The following is a 17,903-nucleotide window of genomic DNA, read 5'->3' as shown; positions in this document are numbered from 1 at the left end:
GATTTTTTTTTTTTTTTTCCCTACTTTTTAATGTGTTATTCCCCTTTCCTGCACAAATTTGTCTTTTATGGTGAAAAATGTTTTGCTAGGATGATTTTCAGCAGTTCTACACACGTGTGCTGAGAGGCAGTTACTGTTGAACAGATCCTGTTAGCGCTATGAAGAAATACTGATGCTGACAGACACTTTGATGTGCTAAACTAAATCCCAGTGGGCACAGGTACCAAGAAGAGTCCTGCAAAAACACAGCAGGTAGACAGTCCTAATTGGCTAGAATTTTTATTGTAATAAATAAATATTTGATTAGCAACAAATATTTCCTCTGATCTCTCTCTTGCTTCATAAGACCGAAAACAAAGGTAGGATGGGATTTGTCAAAGCTCACTGCACCAGTCTCATTAATCTCTTTTTAGACTCAATGCTAAAATGCCCTGTAACACCAGTGGGAAGTTAGTTGTGCCAACAGTAAGCACTTTTTAAAGCCTATTGCTTGTAGGTTCTAGGACAAAGTGGGACTTGGAGCTGGGTTTTACCAGGCTGTATCAGTTGTGGCTTAATTTCACGGTGCCACGAAGGTTGGGGTGACAAAACATTTGACAGAAATACCGAATCAGCATCAGGAAGTACTTTTAGCAGGATGATAGCGTGAAAGCTGCTTTCAGCTTTTCACAACATGCATTTGTGGCACAGTTTGGTCCATACTAAGACCTAGAGATGTTCATCGTTACATGCCATAGCTGTAGTTTCATATTTGTCATGCGACCATATCATGAGCCTGTGATCGGTCCCACAATGGACTCGTCTCTCAGACGGGTTTTTCTGCACTGTGGCTTTAAAGAAGCAGATCCCAGACACACCTTTGGGCTTTGACTCTCAGCATTTAGGCTTTGTTAGACATGGAGCTACAACTGTGATGTTCTAAAAGAGAAAATTCAATAAACAAGATTTATAAAAATATTATGTAATATATAAATATTATATATTTATAAAAACTGAAAAAGTTGTGGTCAACGGTTCAATGTCCACGTGGAGGCCAGTGACAAGTGGTGTTCCTCAGGGGTCAGTACTGGGACCAGTGCTATTTAACATCTTTGCTGGAGACACGGACAGTGGTATCGAGTGCACCCTCAGCAAGTTTGCAGATGACACCAAGCTGTGTGGTGTTGTGGACACGCTGGAGGGAAGGGATGCCATCCAGAGGGACCTTGACAGGCTGGAGAGGTGGGTCTGTGAGAACCTCATGAAGTTCAACAAGGCCAAGTGCAAGGTCCTGCACATGGGTCGGGGCAATCCCAAGCACAAATACAGGCTGGGCGGAGAATCGATTGAGAGCAACCTTGAGGAGAAGGACTTGGGGATGTTGCTTGATGAGAAGCTCAACATGAGCTGGCACCGTGCACTGGCAGCCCAGAAAGCCAACCGTGTCCTGGGCTGCATCCAAAGAAGAGTGGCAGCAGGTCGAGGGAAGGGATTCTGCCCCTCTACTCTGCTCTTGTGAGACCTCACCTGGAGTACTGAGTTCAGCTCTGGGGACCCCAACATAAGAAGAACATGCAACTGTTGGAACAAGTCCAGAGGAGGGCCACAAAGATGATCCGAGGGCTGGAGCACCTCTGCTATGGAGACAGGCTGAGAGAGTTGGGGCTGTTCAGCCTGGAGAAGAGAAGGCTCAGGGTAGACCTTATTGTGGCCTTCCAGTACCTAAAGGGGTCCTACAGTAAAGCTGGAGAGGGACTTTTTCCAAGGGTGTGTAGTGATAGGACAAGGGGCAATGGCTTTAAACTGAAAGAGGAGAGATTTAAATTAGGTCTAAGGAAGAAATTCTTCCCTCAGAGGGTGGTGAGGCACTGGCACAGGTTGCCCAGAGAAGTTGTGGCTGCCCCATCCCTGGAAGTGTTCCAGGCCAGATTGGATGAGGCTTTGAGCAACCTGATCTTGTGGAAGGTGCCCCTGCCCATGGCAGGGGGGTTGGAACTAGATGATCTTTAAGGTCCCTTCCAACACAAACCATTCTATGATTCTATGGTTTCTGCCCTGTATGGGGCGCCCTTGCAGAGGGTTTCCTTTCTGACCAGCAACTTTTTGTTGCTTTCTGGTTGCAAAAAGAACTAGAGAGTCCCTTTCTGTGTCTTTCAATTAATTTTTTTTTTTTTTTCCTTCTGCCACTTCATTGTCTCCTGGGCTCTCCCTGCCACCCAGCCTTCCACTACCTCTATGTCCTGTGGCAGCAACTCCTCATGGGCCATGCTCAGTACTTTTCAAACGGGGAGGAAAGGCTCAGAGAACAGCAACTGCATCTGAGCAAAAGTGTGTGTCCCTCTCTGCTTCCCCATATCAGCTTTTTGGAAGACTGAGTGTAATGAAAAAGATCCTAACCAATGTTATCCATCGCAGACCTACTCATGGTGAGCAACGGGTTTAACTGCCTTACCTGCTGTTTGTTTGCTCCTCAGTTATCTTGGAGAGATTATGACTGCTCAAGAACGAATAGTTGCCATAGATATGTGAAGGTATTTCAGTCTGACTTCTGCCGTGTAACTAATGGTTGAAATATCCAATATACAGCCAGTTGTTTCGTGGTTTGTGATAAGTTGGATGGTGCCTTTTTTCTTCCCTCTCTAGACAGATGCAATTTTTTGAGCTAAGAAAGGATGTAAATAATTGCACAATGTAATTGCACAATGCTTCTGCCACCAATACCCGTGGTTGCAAAAATGTTCACAGCATTTTTATTTCTTATGTGCTGCTGAACAACTTACCCTTTGTGTTAATAAACTCTGGACACTAAAGTTTTGGAAGCAAATTTGGAGATATATTCCAGCAAATATTAGCCCATTCTCTCTTTCTCTTTTTTTTAAAAACTCTCTCCCTGTCAAGTCCTAACCACAGCTCCCCAAGATGAAGCAGGCTATTTTAAAATAATTAAAAGTTTCTTCCTTTGCGTGACTTCTATTGACACCACATCTGCTTGAGCGTGGTAGGAACCAGCTCCAAGCCAATTAAAAGGAGATGGGTGCATCGTACAGCTCCCTTCTCTCTTAGTGAACTTTTGACCGAGAGGGCACTGTATTGATGAATTTCATTTCTTCCTAATCTGCTTGTACTCTGCTTGATAGCTTGGAGCTTTGCTCTCTTCTGTTTCAGTACAATGACCCTGCTCTTGAGAAAGCTGTGAGTTTGAAGCAAAGCAAAAATTTCAAGCTATTACAAGATGTTGAACGCATGGGTCTCTTCTTGGCTGTCTGCAAGATGCTGCCTGAAAGTTGAGAAGGGCTCTCACCCCATAGAAGAAGAAACAGTAGGGCATTATTTCTCAGCTTTTAAGGCAGTAACAAAGGAATGGAGTTTCACTCAGCACTACATAGTTAAATAGAGTCAGTCCTTCAGGGTCAGTGTGTGGAAAGGAATGAACTAGCTACACCCAGGGGCTGTGTTACTGAAAAACACGTGTGCTGTGTGGCTTTTAAGAGCCGACCTTCAGGCAGGTGCTCACAGTCTGCTCAGTCAAGTCAGAGGTCCCTTTATGAGTAACTCTATGCATATCATAGAATCATAGAATCATAGAATGGTTTGGGTTGGAAGGGACCTCAAAGATCATCATAAGGAATTGGCTCAATGGCCGCACTCAGAGAGTAGTGGTCAACGGCTCGATGTCCAAGTGGAGACCGGTCACGAGTGGCGTCCCTCAGGGGTCTGTGTTGGGCCCGGCCCTCTTCAACATCTTTGTCGGTGACGTGGACAGTGGCATGGAGTGCACCCTCAGCAAGTTCGCCGATGACACCAAGCTGTGTGGTGCCATCGACACGCTGGAAGGGAGGGATGCCATCCAGAGGGACCTCGACAGGTTGGAGAGGTGGGCCCGTACCAACCTCATGAAGTTTAACCAGGCCAAATGCAAGGTCCTACATCTGGGTCGTGGCAATCCCAGGCATAAATACAGACTGGGTGGTGATTGGATCGAGAGCAGCCCTGAGGAGAAGGACTTGGGAGTACTGGTGGACGAGAAGCTCAATATGAGCCGGCAATGTGCTCTTGCGGCCCAGAAGGCCAACCGCGTCCTGGGCTGCATCAAGAGGAGTGTGGCCAGCAGGTCGAGGGAGGTGATTCTCCCCCTCTACTCTGCCCTCGTGAGACCTCACTTGGAGTACTGCGTCCAGTTCTGGAGTCCCCAACATAAGAAGGACATGGACCAGTTGGAGAGGGTCCAGAGGAGGGCCACGAAGATGATAAGAGGGCTGGAGCACCTTTCCTATGAGGACAGGCTGAAAGAGTTGGGGCTGTTCAGCCTGGAGAAGAGGAGGCTCCGGGGTGACCTTATAGCGGTCTTCCAGTACCTCAAGGGGACCTACAGGAAAGATGGGGAGAGGCTGTTCAGGAGGGCCAGTTATGATAGGACAAGGGGTAATGGTTTTAAAATAGAGGGAGGTAGGTTCAGGTTGGATATTAGGAAAAAATTTTTTACTATGAGAGTGGTAGAACACTGGAACAGGTTGCCCAGAGAGGTGGTGGATGCTCCATCCCTGGAGACGTTCAAGGCCAGGTTGGACAAGGCCCTGAGCAACCTGATCTAGTTGGAGATATCCCTGTTCCTTGCAGGGGGGTTGGACTAGATGACCTTTGAAGGTCCCTTCCAGCCCTAACCATTCTATGATTCTATGATTCTATGATCCAGTTCCAACCCCCATACCATGGGCAGGGACACCCTCCACTACACCAGGTTGCCCAAGGCCTCATCCAACCTGGCCTGGAACACTGCCAGGGATGGGGCAGCCACAACTTCTCTGGGCAACCTGTGCCAGTGCCTCACCACCCCCACAGTGAAAAATCTTTTCCTTATATCCAATCTAAATCTGCCCTCTTTCAGTTTAAATCCATTGCCCCCTGTCCTACCACTACACGCCCTTGTAAAAAGCCCCTCTCCAGCTTTCCTGTAGCCCCTTTAAGTACTGGAAGGCTGCAATAAGATCACCCCGGAGCCTTCTCTTCTCCAGGCTGAACAGCCCCAACTCTCTCAGCCTGTCTCCATAGCAGAGGTGCTCCAGCCCTCGGATCATCTCATGGCCTCCTCTGGCCCCGCTCCAGCAGCTCCATGTCCTTCTTGTGTTGGGGACTCCAGAGCTGAACACAGTATTCCAGGTGGGGTCTCAGGAGAGCAGAGCAGAGGGGCAGAATCCCCTCCCTCGCCCTGCTGCCCACACTGCTCTGGATGCAGCCCAGGACACGGTTGGCTTTCTGGGCTGCCAGCGCACGGTGCCGGCTCATGGTGAGCTTCTCACCCACCAGCCCTCCCAATGAATATGAAGACAAAAAGGACATTTCTGTAGGACCGCTCCTTTTTCTATTTCTGAGATGGTGCCGTAGGTATTTTTGCAGAGGTCTCAAGCTGCCAATATGCCAGCCTTCATGCCTGTTCTCTTATGGCTTGTCCTGAGGAAAGCCTAGTGAACAGGGCCAAGGGTGCAGCGTTGCAGGATGCACACTTTGCTCTGCTTGCTGTTACGCCAGCCAGACAAAATTGATTTGCTTTTCGTCCTTGTTGTCAGATAATGAGGTTTGGTCAACGGTGTTGGCCTCAAATAGATGTTCCTTGGGAGACAGGGAAATGTTTCTTTCTTATTTTTGGTAGCACTTGGGTGCTAGATTTTAATTAAGATATGCAACAATAGAACAGGACCCCAGGTGTCTTCTTGTGAGCAGAAGATGATGCTGAGAGAATAGCAGTTTACATATCTTTCAGGAGAAAACCAGAGCAACCAAAATTGATCTTCTTATACAGAGCTACAAGGAAAATCCTGGTACCTACATCTTCATATGGGAGAACTCCTTTGCTGTTCAGAGACTGTACATTCAGGATCCAAGTGACAGGTGGAAGTAACGTTGTGAAACTAGTACACCATGAATTTCCATTTCCTTAGGAATTTAATATTTATAAAGTGGCTTAGCTTTGAATTGCTATGACAGTGTCACAGCATTAAAGACTTGGCTGTCCTGATAATATAAATGTAACTGCTTTCCCCAAGAGCATCTTTGACTAGTACCTGTTCCAGTCTATTTTAATTTTTGTTTAATCATGACACTCTCCATACATACCAAATCTGTCTTTGTGTCATGGAAAGGAAGTAAGCATGACCTTTATCAAATAAAAAAACGTGCATTGCTGCTGCAACAAAAAGTAAGCGCAGATGAAATAGTGATACTTGTATTTACACGACATCTGGCAGACAAATACTGACCAAACCTATTTATCACCACTGCACCACTCCAAGTTAATTGGAAAGACAGGAGGACATCACAGAATCTCATCAAAGGGATTTAGAGATGTCAGTCTGAGTTTCTAAACTTACAGTGAATTTGGCACCTAATTTTTTTGCCTAGTCTTTTGGAGTTTCAAGATAATAGAAAAGAAATAATGGAATGGATAGGATAATTTAGGAAGAAATTGTGTTTGAAACCGTATTATCAAATAAATCACCCTTTGTGGGAGAAAACAATGGAGTGAGACCTTGACTTCACCAGTTGGATAAAGATAAGCATTCAGACTCAGACAACTAAAGCTTAGGAAGGTAATAGCTTGTCCATCAGGGGCAATGTTGCCAATTAATGTTAATAGCAGCATATAGATCTCCTCAGTATTGGCATTAGGCATGCTGGGAATATTGCTAACACCAGTGTGGCCATCTGTTATCAAGGAATTGGAGAGGCAAAAGGAAATAAGAAAGAACACAAGAGAGGGAAGATCAGCCTCTCACTGGAGAGGAAATGGTTTCCCCTTATTTAATTAAGCAGAACTTTTTCAGGTCCAAAACAGAACAAGTGTGTCTACGTTTACTACATGCCTCCTCCACAAGCGCGCCACATTTTGAAACCCGAGATCAGAAGAGATATTTTGCCAACAAGAAAGCATCATTTATGGTCCTTCCTATGCTTGACTTGAATAGTTCATGTTACTGCTTCTTCCTTGCAACTCCATCTGTGTTTCAGATAAAGACAACCATCTTTTCATCACTTGGACATCTCCATAAAAGGAGTAAAATGGATAATGACATGGAGGCTGTGATTTGGGGAAAGCTTATCGTTATCTTAGCTCAGCTTAGCTTATCTGTTTGAAACTAAAGGAAAAAGACCTTCCATAATATCATTCATTCTAGGTAAGGGAAGATTGTGCCCAGAGCTAGTTACTAGAACTGATTGAAAAAGTGTATTTTATTTTCAGCAGAGATTATTTTGCCCCCTGTGGAAATCTGAGTATTAGAAGATTCTAGTGGAAAAGAGAAATATTTTGGCTTAAATCCATAAAGACATTAATTTAGAAATATTTCTGTTTTGCCTTATAAGAACTGCAATTCTGGGCTAAACAGGAAAAATCAGGCACCCAAATTACCTGGCTCAATCCACTTAACCCCCTTTGATGAGTCTTGGGGAAGGAGGGACAATGGCATCATGGGACAAAAAAAACTAGTTTAGAGCTTTCTCTGCAGAAGAGAATGACAACCCACAGGATCTGAACCACAGAGTGCTAAAAACCATACCGAAATCATTGCCAAATACACGCATTTTCTCGTTTGATTAAAACGCCTAGTTTTCACTGTCTGTTTTCTCCATTAAAAAAAAAAAAAAAGAAAAATTCAGGGCAAACTAGGTGCTGTTTGTGAGCAACAACACCTACTTTAGCTATTCAAGTGACACAGGAAAATGCTTTTGCATTTGTTATTATCTGATCGAGGTAGAAATACCAAGACAAGACTAAGAGCATGTGCCTTGTATCAGGACTGTGGCAGCAGCAGCAGTATCGCAGACGCAGGAGAGAGCTTTAGAGTGCTGTCAATAAAGTCTTTTCATCTCCACAAGTCCTATCTTTCCTTCTGCCATGCACGTGCCTTTGTGCAGATGGAGGCTCTGACTGCAAGCAGAGGGTTTTGCAGCACGTGTGTGTTTGCAGAGCTCCATGGCCTTGCCCTTCCACTACTAGATCTAGTGATGGGCAGATTTGTGCAACCACCTGCAAAAGAGGAGATCTGCCAAAACATTGCTGAGGAGCTCTTCTTGATGTACATCCTTTTTGATTAGTCTTTAAAAGAAACGAAGTTTTCAGGGTGCTGATGCTGAGCACAAGCATGGGAAGATTGAGCATGTCCACTCACACCACTAATGCGGGCAGTGCCAATCAACACCACGGCTAATTGGCTTCCCACCCCATCATTTGGACTTCCCAGTAGGTAAGGGTCTCCTCCATCCTCCTGCTATTACCCTGCTCTGAATTTCATTTCTGGGCTCTGGTTCGTCAACAAGGATTGCATCATTCCATCATAACAACAGTTAATTAGGGATGAAAACCCACCCAAATCAATTACAACAAATCAAATTACTCTTAGGACAAAAATGCAGCGGTGAATATTGCGGTAAAATATATGAGAAACACCTCTTGCCAGTTCAGTATTTATAGTGGCCAGCAGCCACTGTAAATTCCCCAGTATAACAGGAAACAAACAGCACGTGTGAAATGATCTCATCTCTTCAGGGTGCTGATTTTATGAGCAGTTCTCTGGTGCTTATCTTCAGGCATGTAGATAGATCTACTGAACATAATGGGCTTGGGTTCCTCAGACAGCAGGAGAAGAGCCCTCAATAAAGCCAGAGGAGGGGAAAAAAAAAAAATAATGGAAAAGAAAGCAGGAAATTGGCTGTGAAACAACAAAACAAAACATAACAAAAAAGAACAATTAAGAAGGAAAAAGATCCTTTCCTTTTGTTTTGGGTTTGGTTTTTTTTTTATTTTTGTTTTTTTTTTTCTCCCTTGTGAATGAAATGTACTGTCCCATACTAGCACCATTTCTGCAAGCAAACTGTGTCCTTAGTTCTCTCCCATTTGTTTTGGAGATCCATGGTCAGTGCTGGAGGAGACACAGCAGACAGGTGATAGAGAAGATGAGAGTGCACCAGTGCTTTGAGCCGTAGGGATTGATGGGGATCGTTAGTAGGACACAGGATGTAGTGCAAGGCTTCAGAGTTAGGTCCATGCTCAAAGCAATACATGGTGTGAGGTATGGGTGGTACAGATGCCCTGTAGGCTTTCATCCACACAGAAGTACAACCACCAGGAGGTTAAAAAAAAAGAAGATCCGACCTACTTTACAGATCTTTGAGGGTGAAAACTTCCAACAATGACCCATTTTCAAGTCCATCTGATTGCTATGTTCCCAACTGCCCCTCCTCTGAAGGCAGAAAAATGAAAGAAAGATGCAGAAGAGATGAGCAGAGCTCAGGTGAGTTTGGGCAAAGGTCGGGGTATGAGGAGAATCATAGAATCATAGAATCATCTGGTTGGAAGAGACCCTCAAGATCATCGAGTCCAACCATTCACCCTGCACTGTCAGGGTCCCTAAACCATGTTGCTCAACACCAAATCCACACGGTTTTTAAACACCTCCAGGGATGGGGACTCCACCACCTCCTTGGGCAGCCTGTTCCAATACTTCACAACCCTCTCTGGACAGAAATTTTTCCTGATATCCAACCTAAATTTCCCCTGGCACAACTTGAGGCCGTTCCCTCTCATCCTGTCATTCCTAACGTGGGAGAAGAGACCGACCCCCATCTCCCTACAACTTCCTTTCAGGGAATTGTAGAGAGCGAGAAGGTCACCCCTGAGCCTCCTCTTCTCCAGACTGACCAGTCCCAGCTCCCTCAGCTGCTCCTCACAGGACAAGTTCTCTAAACCCTTCACGAGTTTCGTTGCCCTTCTCTGAACCCACCCCAGCACCTCAACGTCCTTCTTGAAGGGAAGGGAACAGAAGAAAGTGAACGTTCTCCTGCAAAGGAACTGAGATGGTGCTGGGATGCCAGGGGTGGCCGTGGGGTTGCACCATGGGTGCTGGTGCAGAAGCATTGGGGTTTACACCTGCAGATATGATAGCTGAATGAAAAAGGGTTGTGCTACCACAGGGAATTTCTGAAGCTTTTACCAGGAATGTGTTCCTAGCAACCCTGGAAGTGCAGCTAGACTGGAGCAGACAACAGCGAGTATAAATCAATGGAGGGCAAGTAGTTAGCAACTGTGAGGGACTCAGCCCAGTATTTCGGCTGTCTCAAGGTGCTGTGGTTGGTCCAGTCAGGGGAGTTGAGACTTGGGCATGAACTGACACTATTTGAAAAGTTTCTTTGCTTTTCTTAGGATGTCTGCTGGGATGGGCTGGTCTGACCTCTCTGATAGGCCCTCTGAAGAGTAAATGGTTGCATGGAGATATGCCTATGTGGGGGGGAAATAACCTTCCCCTAAAAAGGAATCTGAAGAAGACTTTTTTTTTTCAAAAAAAAGCCTGCCTGTTGAGGATTTGAGACTGGTGTGAAATCACTTCCTATGTCTGACTCCCTCTTGTCCTTCCCCAAGAATATCTGTCCAAACTGGCCAATTTCAGACACATTTAAACAAGGTAGTAGGTTTCTTGGGATACTGGTTTCATGAGACCTGGGGCCCAAGCAGAGGGTGGAGACCAGTGGGAGCTTTCTTTGGAGCATATGCCTTGTCAGATACCAAAGAACCAAGTCATAAGGTAAAGCCCTCCTGTCTCTCCTTCCCAGACACGAGCAGAAGATCCTCTTTTCTTAGGAAAAAGATTAGAATTAAAATAAAGGTGCTGGAAAAGGTGTGGGTCATCTCCCCCAGGGTTGATTCTCTCGGTTGAGGGAGGGTGGGAAAGGATTCATGGCTTTCCTTGAACAGTAATGCCTGGGAGCCTCAGATAAAGCTCTCATTTATTATTTTTAAATATTAATTTCAATTACTATTTAAAATTTGGATGGCTGCACTTTTCAGAAGACTTTGAGCATCCTTTTAGGAAATGTGTTTATGGAGAACAGGTTGTTTTACATGGGTGGTTGGGGTTTTTTTTGGTGAGATATGGAGGAGCAGTGTCCAGAGGATGAGATATGCTGGGGATTTTAAAGTACAGTTGGATTGAACGCCAGCGATGCTCACAAGTGCAGTCCCTAAATGCACACAAAAAATTGTAGAATAACTTCAGGCTAATGAACACAAAGTGCTTGTTTGTTTCTTTTTCATAAACAAAGAACACTGAAGGAAAATTAACATGATTGGGGAAAATAAGGAGATGAACTTGAATGCCTTGCTGCAGTAAATGGATTTTGTCAGCTTTAATGTATGTGCCAGTGACACTTCAGGTATAAATGAGGACTTGAGAAGCTCTTAAATCTGAAGATGGAAGCTGATGAAAGGTAATATTCTTCCTGTATTTAAATTAGGCTTAGCAACTACTAGGTGATCACTTAAACCCTAGCTGATCCATCATCTCTGTGGCTTATTAGTCCTTAATTTCTCCAGCTATTTTGAAGGAATTGATTGTTATTGTCCTGGTAAGCAGCTTCACTGAATTATTTTTGGGTCAGCATCGTTAGCATTGGATGCAGGTACAAATCAAGATCTCTGCATGAAGAGAAAAATGACCATATTTTGCAGACAACAAATAAATAGAGAGAAAACTCATCTTCAGTGCAAACATTCCAAAGTAATTCGATAATAACTCTCTTTGCAAAACAAAGCAAACAAGCCAACTCTAAATACTGTATTACATGCATGTTGTCTCTGTGTGGTACCTTTATGGAGAACTGGTTACTGGAGATTTTCCAGGCCTGCTCTATTAAGTTCGATTTGGGTTTCACTGGTTGTGAGACCCTTTGTTTTTCATAGATATTTTCTCTGCATTCATAACACTACTCATGGCTCTGAGGAGAGACAGGGAGGGGGTAAATATCTGGCACAAGTTAAATGGCTGCACTGTTTGTTGGTACAGAATAAAAGCCTGAAGGTTTTCAGCATGCAGTGAATAGATCAATGTATATTAGGAGCAGAAAGAGTCTCCCTGGTTATCCAGGCTCATCCCTGCAGGCTGCAAGTCATGAGTGATTCAGCTACCTGTCCTTGTGGTTGGACTTATTTTTCTCCACTTGCAATTAAGCCAGGGTACAGGACTATTTGGAAGCACAATACTTTTTCACTGCTTTGTGGAAACAAATGCATGGATGTCGCTCACCAGAAGAAGGCTACAGCTCTAAAGCAGGTTGTCACTTCTCCCACAGCCAGGGGAAATGGCCCATCTTTTGTAGGAAGGGCCTTAACTTCAAGATAATTGATTACAAATCCTAGCAGCCACAATTCCTAGCAGCTGGATCCACAATTGCCCCTTTTTTGTTTACTAATTTTTAGAACTTCATGGTAAGCAGAGACCCAGTTAAGTAGAGTTCTCACTTCCCTCTTTCAAGGTAGCTTTCCCTTCTTTGTTGAAGGAATTCTCACTCTGGCTCAGGCACTGGTGGAGTCTCTTTATTATTCTCTTTATTGTCACATCAGGGTCACCAGATGTCACTCACCAGAAGAAGACTTCAGGCTACAGCTCTAAAGCAGGCCATCACTTCTCCCACAACCAGGGGAAATGGCCCATCTTTTGTAGGAAGAGCCTTGACTTCAAGGTAATTGATTAATTGATTACAAATTCCACAATTCCTAGCAGCCACAATTCCTAGCAGCTGGATCCACACATGGAAGCTGAATGAGGGTGTGTTTGGGTAGCCTCATCGGGCTGCAGATGCTGTACACAGAGGTCACCGTCCACCCTCCTCAATACCTTCTCCCATCTGAACATCACTGTATCCCCTCCCTGCTTCAACCAAGAGAAATATGGTTGGCCAAGGGTGGCTATTTAAGCTGTGCTGAACTACAGTATTGGCTTTGTCTGAAATATGCCAGAGAGTACCCACGTCATGTGAGTGGCTCAGGTGGCAGATCTGGAGGTGAGTAATCCATGGCAGAGAGGTGCAGTGGCCGCCCTGGTGGGGAGCAAGAGGTTAGGTGAAGGGCTGTAACCTTTCCCGATAGCAGAGCTGCTATTAAGATTAAAGTGCAGTAAATTAAAGGCAATTTTCATTTCAGCAGATATAAATTCACCAGCCAAGAGGACCTGGGGAAACTTTCTCTGATAGATCCTTACCTAGGAGCAGGATCTGCCTAAAGCACTGGCCTACCTTCTCCAGAGAACCATGCTTCCTGCCCATATAAATCAAATACAGGGTTAATTCCCAGTGCAGTGCTTAGGTCACTGTTTAGATCTGAAGCACTTATTATCTGAAGCACTTTAATCTTGATATGAAAATGAGGCTGCCCATTCAGAAACTACAAACTCCTTGGTTTTGAGTGTCCACCTCTTAGGAGAGAGAATTGCTTCCCCCCTTCCCCCCCAAATGGAAGGGATCCCCTTCCCCATTTCTGATCCCTGGATATCGCAGTCTTGCAGGAGAACTGGTTGAAAAGTTAAGTTGCTGAAGATAAAGGAAGGGATAGTTCTGCTGCTTGGCACAGGCTGTGGGTTTCTGTCCACCTTGTGCTTCATGCTCAAGGAAGATGCAGCAGGTATTCTGTGCCTGTGTGACAGAGAACTGGGAGAGCTGAGATGCTCTTGTGACCAGATGCATCTAACTGGAGTGCAAAAGTAACTGAGGATTTTCACCTTGCCCTCTCTGTATGCGGCTCTCTGGATGCTGTAGAGAGAAATATAAGCTGGGCTAGATGAACTGGGATTTTGGAGAGCCAAGATTTCATGCTGAGCCCAGCACAGGGCACATGAGCACCATATTCTTTGCTCTTTAGCCCATTTCTAATTGCTAGAGCCCTTCACTCCTCCTAAGCTGCTTATTAAAATAATTAGCTTAGAGCTCCTCTGTTACAAACTAGTCCTAGAAGAAGTCTTTTATTTGCAGTTGCTTAACGTTAAGAAACAAATTGCCTGTCCCTGCTCTTTGCAATGATAATCTAATGACAAGGACAGAGTTTGCCTTAAACTGGTTCCATGCTGGTTGCTTTCAGTAAAACTTCCATCAGATGAAAAGTTGAAATGAGGTTTTGCTCTGTCAGCAGGAAGGGGTAACAGAAACTGGCTTGTAAACAATGAACAATTATGCTGGGAATTAACTCCCAAGGAGAGGACAGACTCTTTCAGAATATAACCAGACAGAAATTAATGGCAGGCAAATGTATAAGGTTTCTCATAACCACATCCAAGTCAACCAGAATGCTTGGTTTCCCTTGTCCTCTTTGCAGTTGAGCTAGAAGTTTGTACTTCTCTTCCAGCAAAATTTTAATGTGTCAAGTTCCTGCTCAGCATAAGCACATGGATTTTATGGCCTTCACAGTATTGCTGTCGCTTTTCTTTTTCTTTTTTTTTTTTAAGAGTGGAGGAAAAAGGAAAATTGTGGAAAAGGAGGCTAATTAGAGAAAACGGGCTTAATTTGGAAGCCACAGGTACCTCTTTTATAAGCTTTTGTTGAGCTTTTGCCCACAGTAAATTTATACAAGCTTTGGATAGATGGTAAATCTCTGTTTGCTATGGCCTGCTTTAAATGGGGAGCTTTCAGCATTACTTTGCTGACAGCTAAGGGCACAGATGAGGTAATAAAACCCACAAGTCCTGGGAAATGCCCACTCAGCTGGGAGAAACGTTTTGTTGGATCCCTTGTTTTTTTGGATCCGTGTAAAATAGTATTCATTGTTCCACTAAGATGCTTGGTAGCTACATCACGGTGGGTTTAAGAAGGGCTGTTAGGAGGTTTGGTTCCTCAGCTCCCTGCTGCCTTCTGTCTTGCCAGTCAAGCATTTCAGACCTCTTTCAAAAAGGCTGACATTTACTATCACAATTTCATCCAGCAGATCCTGGCCAGCCTGCTTCTGGTAGGCTTCACTGAAGAGAATTAATGCTGATTGAACTGAACCACCTAAATTGAATGAAGCATGACCTGTATACACCAGCCAATTGGCCGTGAGTCACTTAGGTGAATTACTGTGAAAAAAAAGTAAAAATCAAAGCAACGCACTCACATTTACAAATGGTGGTTGTATTTGATGGAGGTGTCTAATTAGATGACCAGAATACAGTGTTGTGGCAAGCCTGACAGCCACACTTTTCAGCAGGGTCAGGTCCACTGAATGTGATGGGTGTATGGGTTCCTCTCTGGCACAGGCCCACCAAAGAGGGCTGCCGATGGCAGGGCAAATTGTGATGTCCCACTACTGCTTGCTAACAGCCCACATTGGGGACAGGAATCATCTGTCATGATCTCCAACCTCAAACTAAGGCTACATCTTCACCCACCTTGTCCAAAGCACACAGCAAGCACTTCATCTGGAGAGATGAGAAATACCTCTCACTTACAGGGGGTTCAGCTGGATGGTGAGCAGCCCAACACATGTTTCTGCCTAGACGTCAGTTCTTAGGAAAAAGACCTGCTAAGGCTCTTGGCTGATACCAGTCACAGTCTAGCAGCTCTGACATTAACATTTAGAGAGCCTCAGTTACGTGTCTGATGTTACCCTGATGACTAACACATGAACAGCTCTGCAAATCCATGTGCAAGGGAATTACCTGCCTAAAAAGCACTGTGAAAACCTGGTCACGTATGTCTTGTGTTATGTACTCCAGAGCTAAGACACGATCAGTGAATGTTTAGTGTCTCTTCATCTCCATGCTATCACTGCAAAAGTGGAGTGAATTGCATCCGCCAGGTGAGGACACACGGCTTGGTAGAAAAGGGTACGAGATCTCTGTGTGAAGGTTTGTGTTAAATTTGTTAAATCTCTTGGCAAACACGCTGCAGTTGCAAGAGAAGCAGTCTTGGCATCGGATGGGGATGGATCAGTGGCACTCCCCCCCTATCTTGTACCACTGAAGGACTGGAAAGTTGATTTTGTCTGGAGAAAACCAAACCAAACCAAACATATCCCTGCTAAATGCTGAAATCCACCCTCATCATCAGGATGGCAGGAATACCAGCTCCCAGGTAAACAGGAACGCTGAAGAAAAGCTCAGCCACTGAACTTCAGCCCTCCGCTGATACAAAGGAGTGAATTTGCTTTATGGACAACCAGAAAGGCTGTGTTTCCCTGAGATGATGGAGGTGGCAGTCTTCCTCAGGAAGAAAGCGGTTTCAGCATGCCACTCATTTTTTTGAAATACTTTTCAAAAAGTCCACAGGCCAGGCTTGAGCCTAAAAAGCAGATGTGGCAGACGGATCAATGAAATAGAGATAGTAAAGCACTCAACAGTAACAGATGGGCTGAGCCCAAGCTCTGGAGGCAATTCAGGAGAAATAATTAGGTTGAAAAGTTGAACTAATGAAGACTTCTTGGAGATGCAGGCAAAACTAGAGTCAATCAATATTTTTCTTTCTTTTTAAAATAAAAAATTCAATGAAGATTTCCATACCCTAAAAAAAACGCACAAAGCGCAAAAGCTGTTCTGGCAGTTACTTTTTTTTTGTTTTTTTTTAATAAAACCTCTTCATCTGGGCACAGCATTGTAACTACTGCAGCGCTGAAAAACATTTGAGGAAATGTTTGTAAGGTCTCAACTGACTGGAGGCAAAATTGATTTGGGGAAATGACAAATGGCCATTAATCCAGGAAACTCTGGCCCTTTAATGAAATGACTTAAAGGGCAGCACAAGAAAAGATGATCAAAGGCAGATCCTTTCTTAGTAGCTATAAATGTGGAGAAAAGATAAGAAGAGCGAACAAGTGTCTGATTGCCTTTTACAACGAGATTATTACTCTGTGTGATCATTAGATATGAATGAGGTCTTTTAATCACTGTAGCTATGTCTGGTCATTGCCTATCGGGTGAAATCTAATAGAGGTGTTAGTGTAATTTCTTTAATATTAATAAAGATGGTCCCTCCCTCGCCAAATAACTCGCGCTCTGTTTTGACTCGCAGTCTCGGCAGAGCAATGGGATGATGTTATTTGTCAGCTTTTGGCCATTGCCTTTGGCCAGTGAATGAATGGTGCCATCCTTGCCACTCTGAAACTTCTGTCAGAGCAGCAATTGACACTCTCCTCATTGAGCTGCCTTTGTGCAAAGCTCATCGTTTATCTCCCACTTTCTTTAATTGTGCATTTGCTGTGAGCTTATGAAAACTTGAATCCTGAGTCATGTCTACATCCCAAGAGGGAGGTGATTCTGCCCCTCTGCTCTGCTCTCCTGAGACCCCACCTGGAATACTGTGTTCAGCTCTGGGGTCCCCAGCACAAGAAGGACATGGAGCTGCTGGAGCGGGGCCAGAGGAGGCCACGAAGATGATCCGAGGGCTGGAGCACCTCTGCTATGGAGACAGGCTGAGAGAGTTGGGGCTGTTCAGCCTGGAGAAGAGAAGGCTCTGGGGTGATCTTATTGCAGCCTGCCAGTACCTAAAGGGGCTACAGGAAAGCTGGAGAGGGACTTTTTACAAGAGTGTGTAGTGACAGGACAAGGGGCAATGGCTTTAAACTGAAAGAGGGCAGATTTAGATTAGATACAAGGAAGAAATTTTTCACTCAGAGAGTGGTGAGGCACTGGGACAGGTTGCCCAGAGAAGTTGTAGATGCCCCATCCCTGGCAGTGTTCAAGGCCAGGTTGGATGAGGCTTTGGGCAACCTGGTGTAGTGGAGGGTGTCCCTGCCCATGGCAGGGGGTTTGGAACTGGATGATCTTTGAGGTGCCTTCCAACCCAAACCATTCTATGATTCTATGATTCTAAGTTTGGTGTATGCAGTCCCAGCTTGTGGACCCATGGGATTACACTGCTGTTTCTGTTCAACTTTGAGGAGATACCCTAAGTTCTCAGCTCTCGTGTCTGTGCTGGAAGCCTTAAAACAATCAGCACGTAAATAAGTCAGTCAATTATTTCTTCCCAAGTGTTTTAGGTAGGTTGGAGCATTCGGCAAGGAGACGTACACACAGGTGGTGAAGCTCAATACCAGCACTATTTACTAGCCAGCAAAATAATTCATTCACCCTCATTTTTCAGTCGCTTCGTCTGTCTCCAGCTGTTTCTCTCGGGGAGAACAGAACCGCGGATCAAGACTC

The sequence above is a fragment of the Tauraco erythrolophus genome, chromosome 5 (genome assembly GCF_009769465.1).
Source record: "Tauraco erythrolophus isolate bTauEry1 chromosome 5, bTauEry1.pri, whole genome shotgun sequence".
In the NCBI taxonomy this organism is placed as follows: Eukaryota; Metazoa; Chordata; class Aves; order Musophagiformes; family Musophagidae; genus Tauraco; species Tauraco erythrolophus.
The sequence above is the reverse complement of the archived record's forward strand: the minus strand, read 5'-3'. Positions refer to the sequence as shown.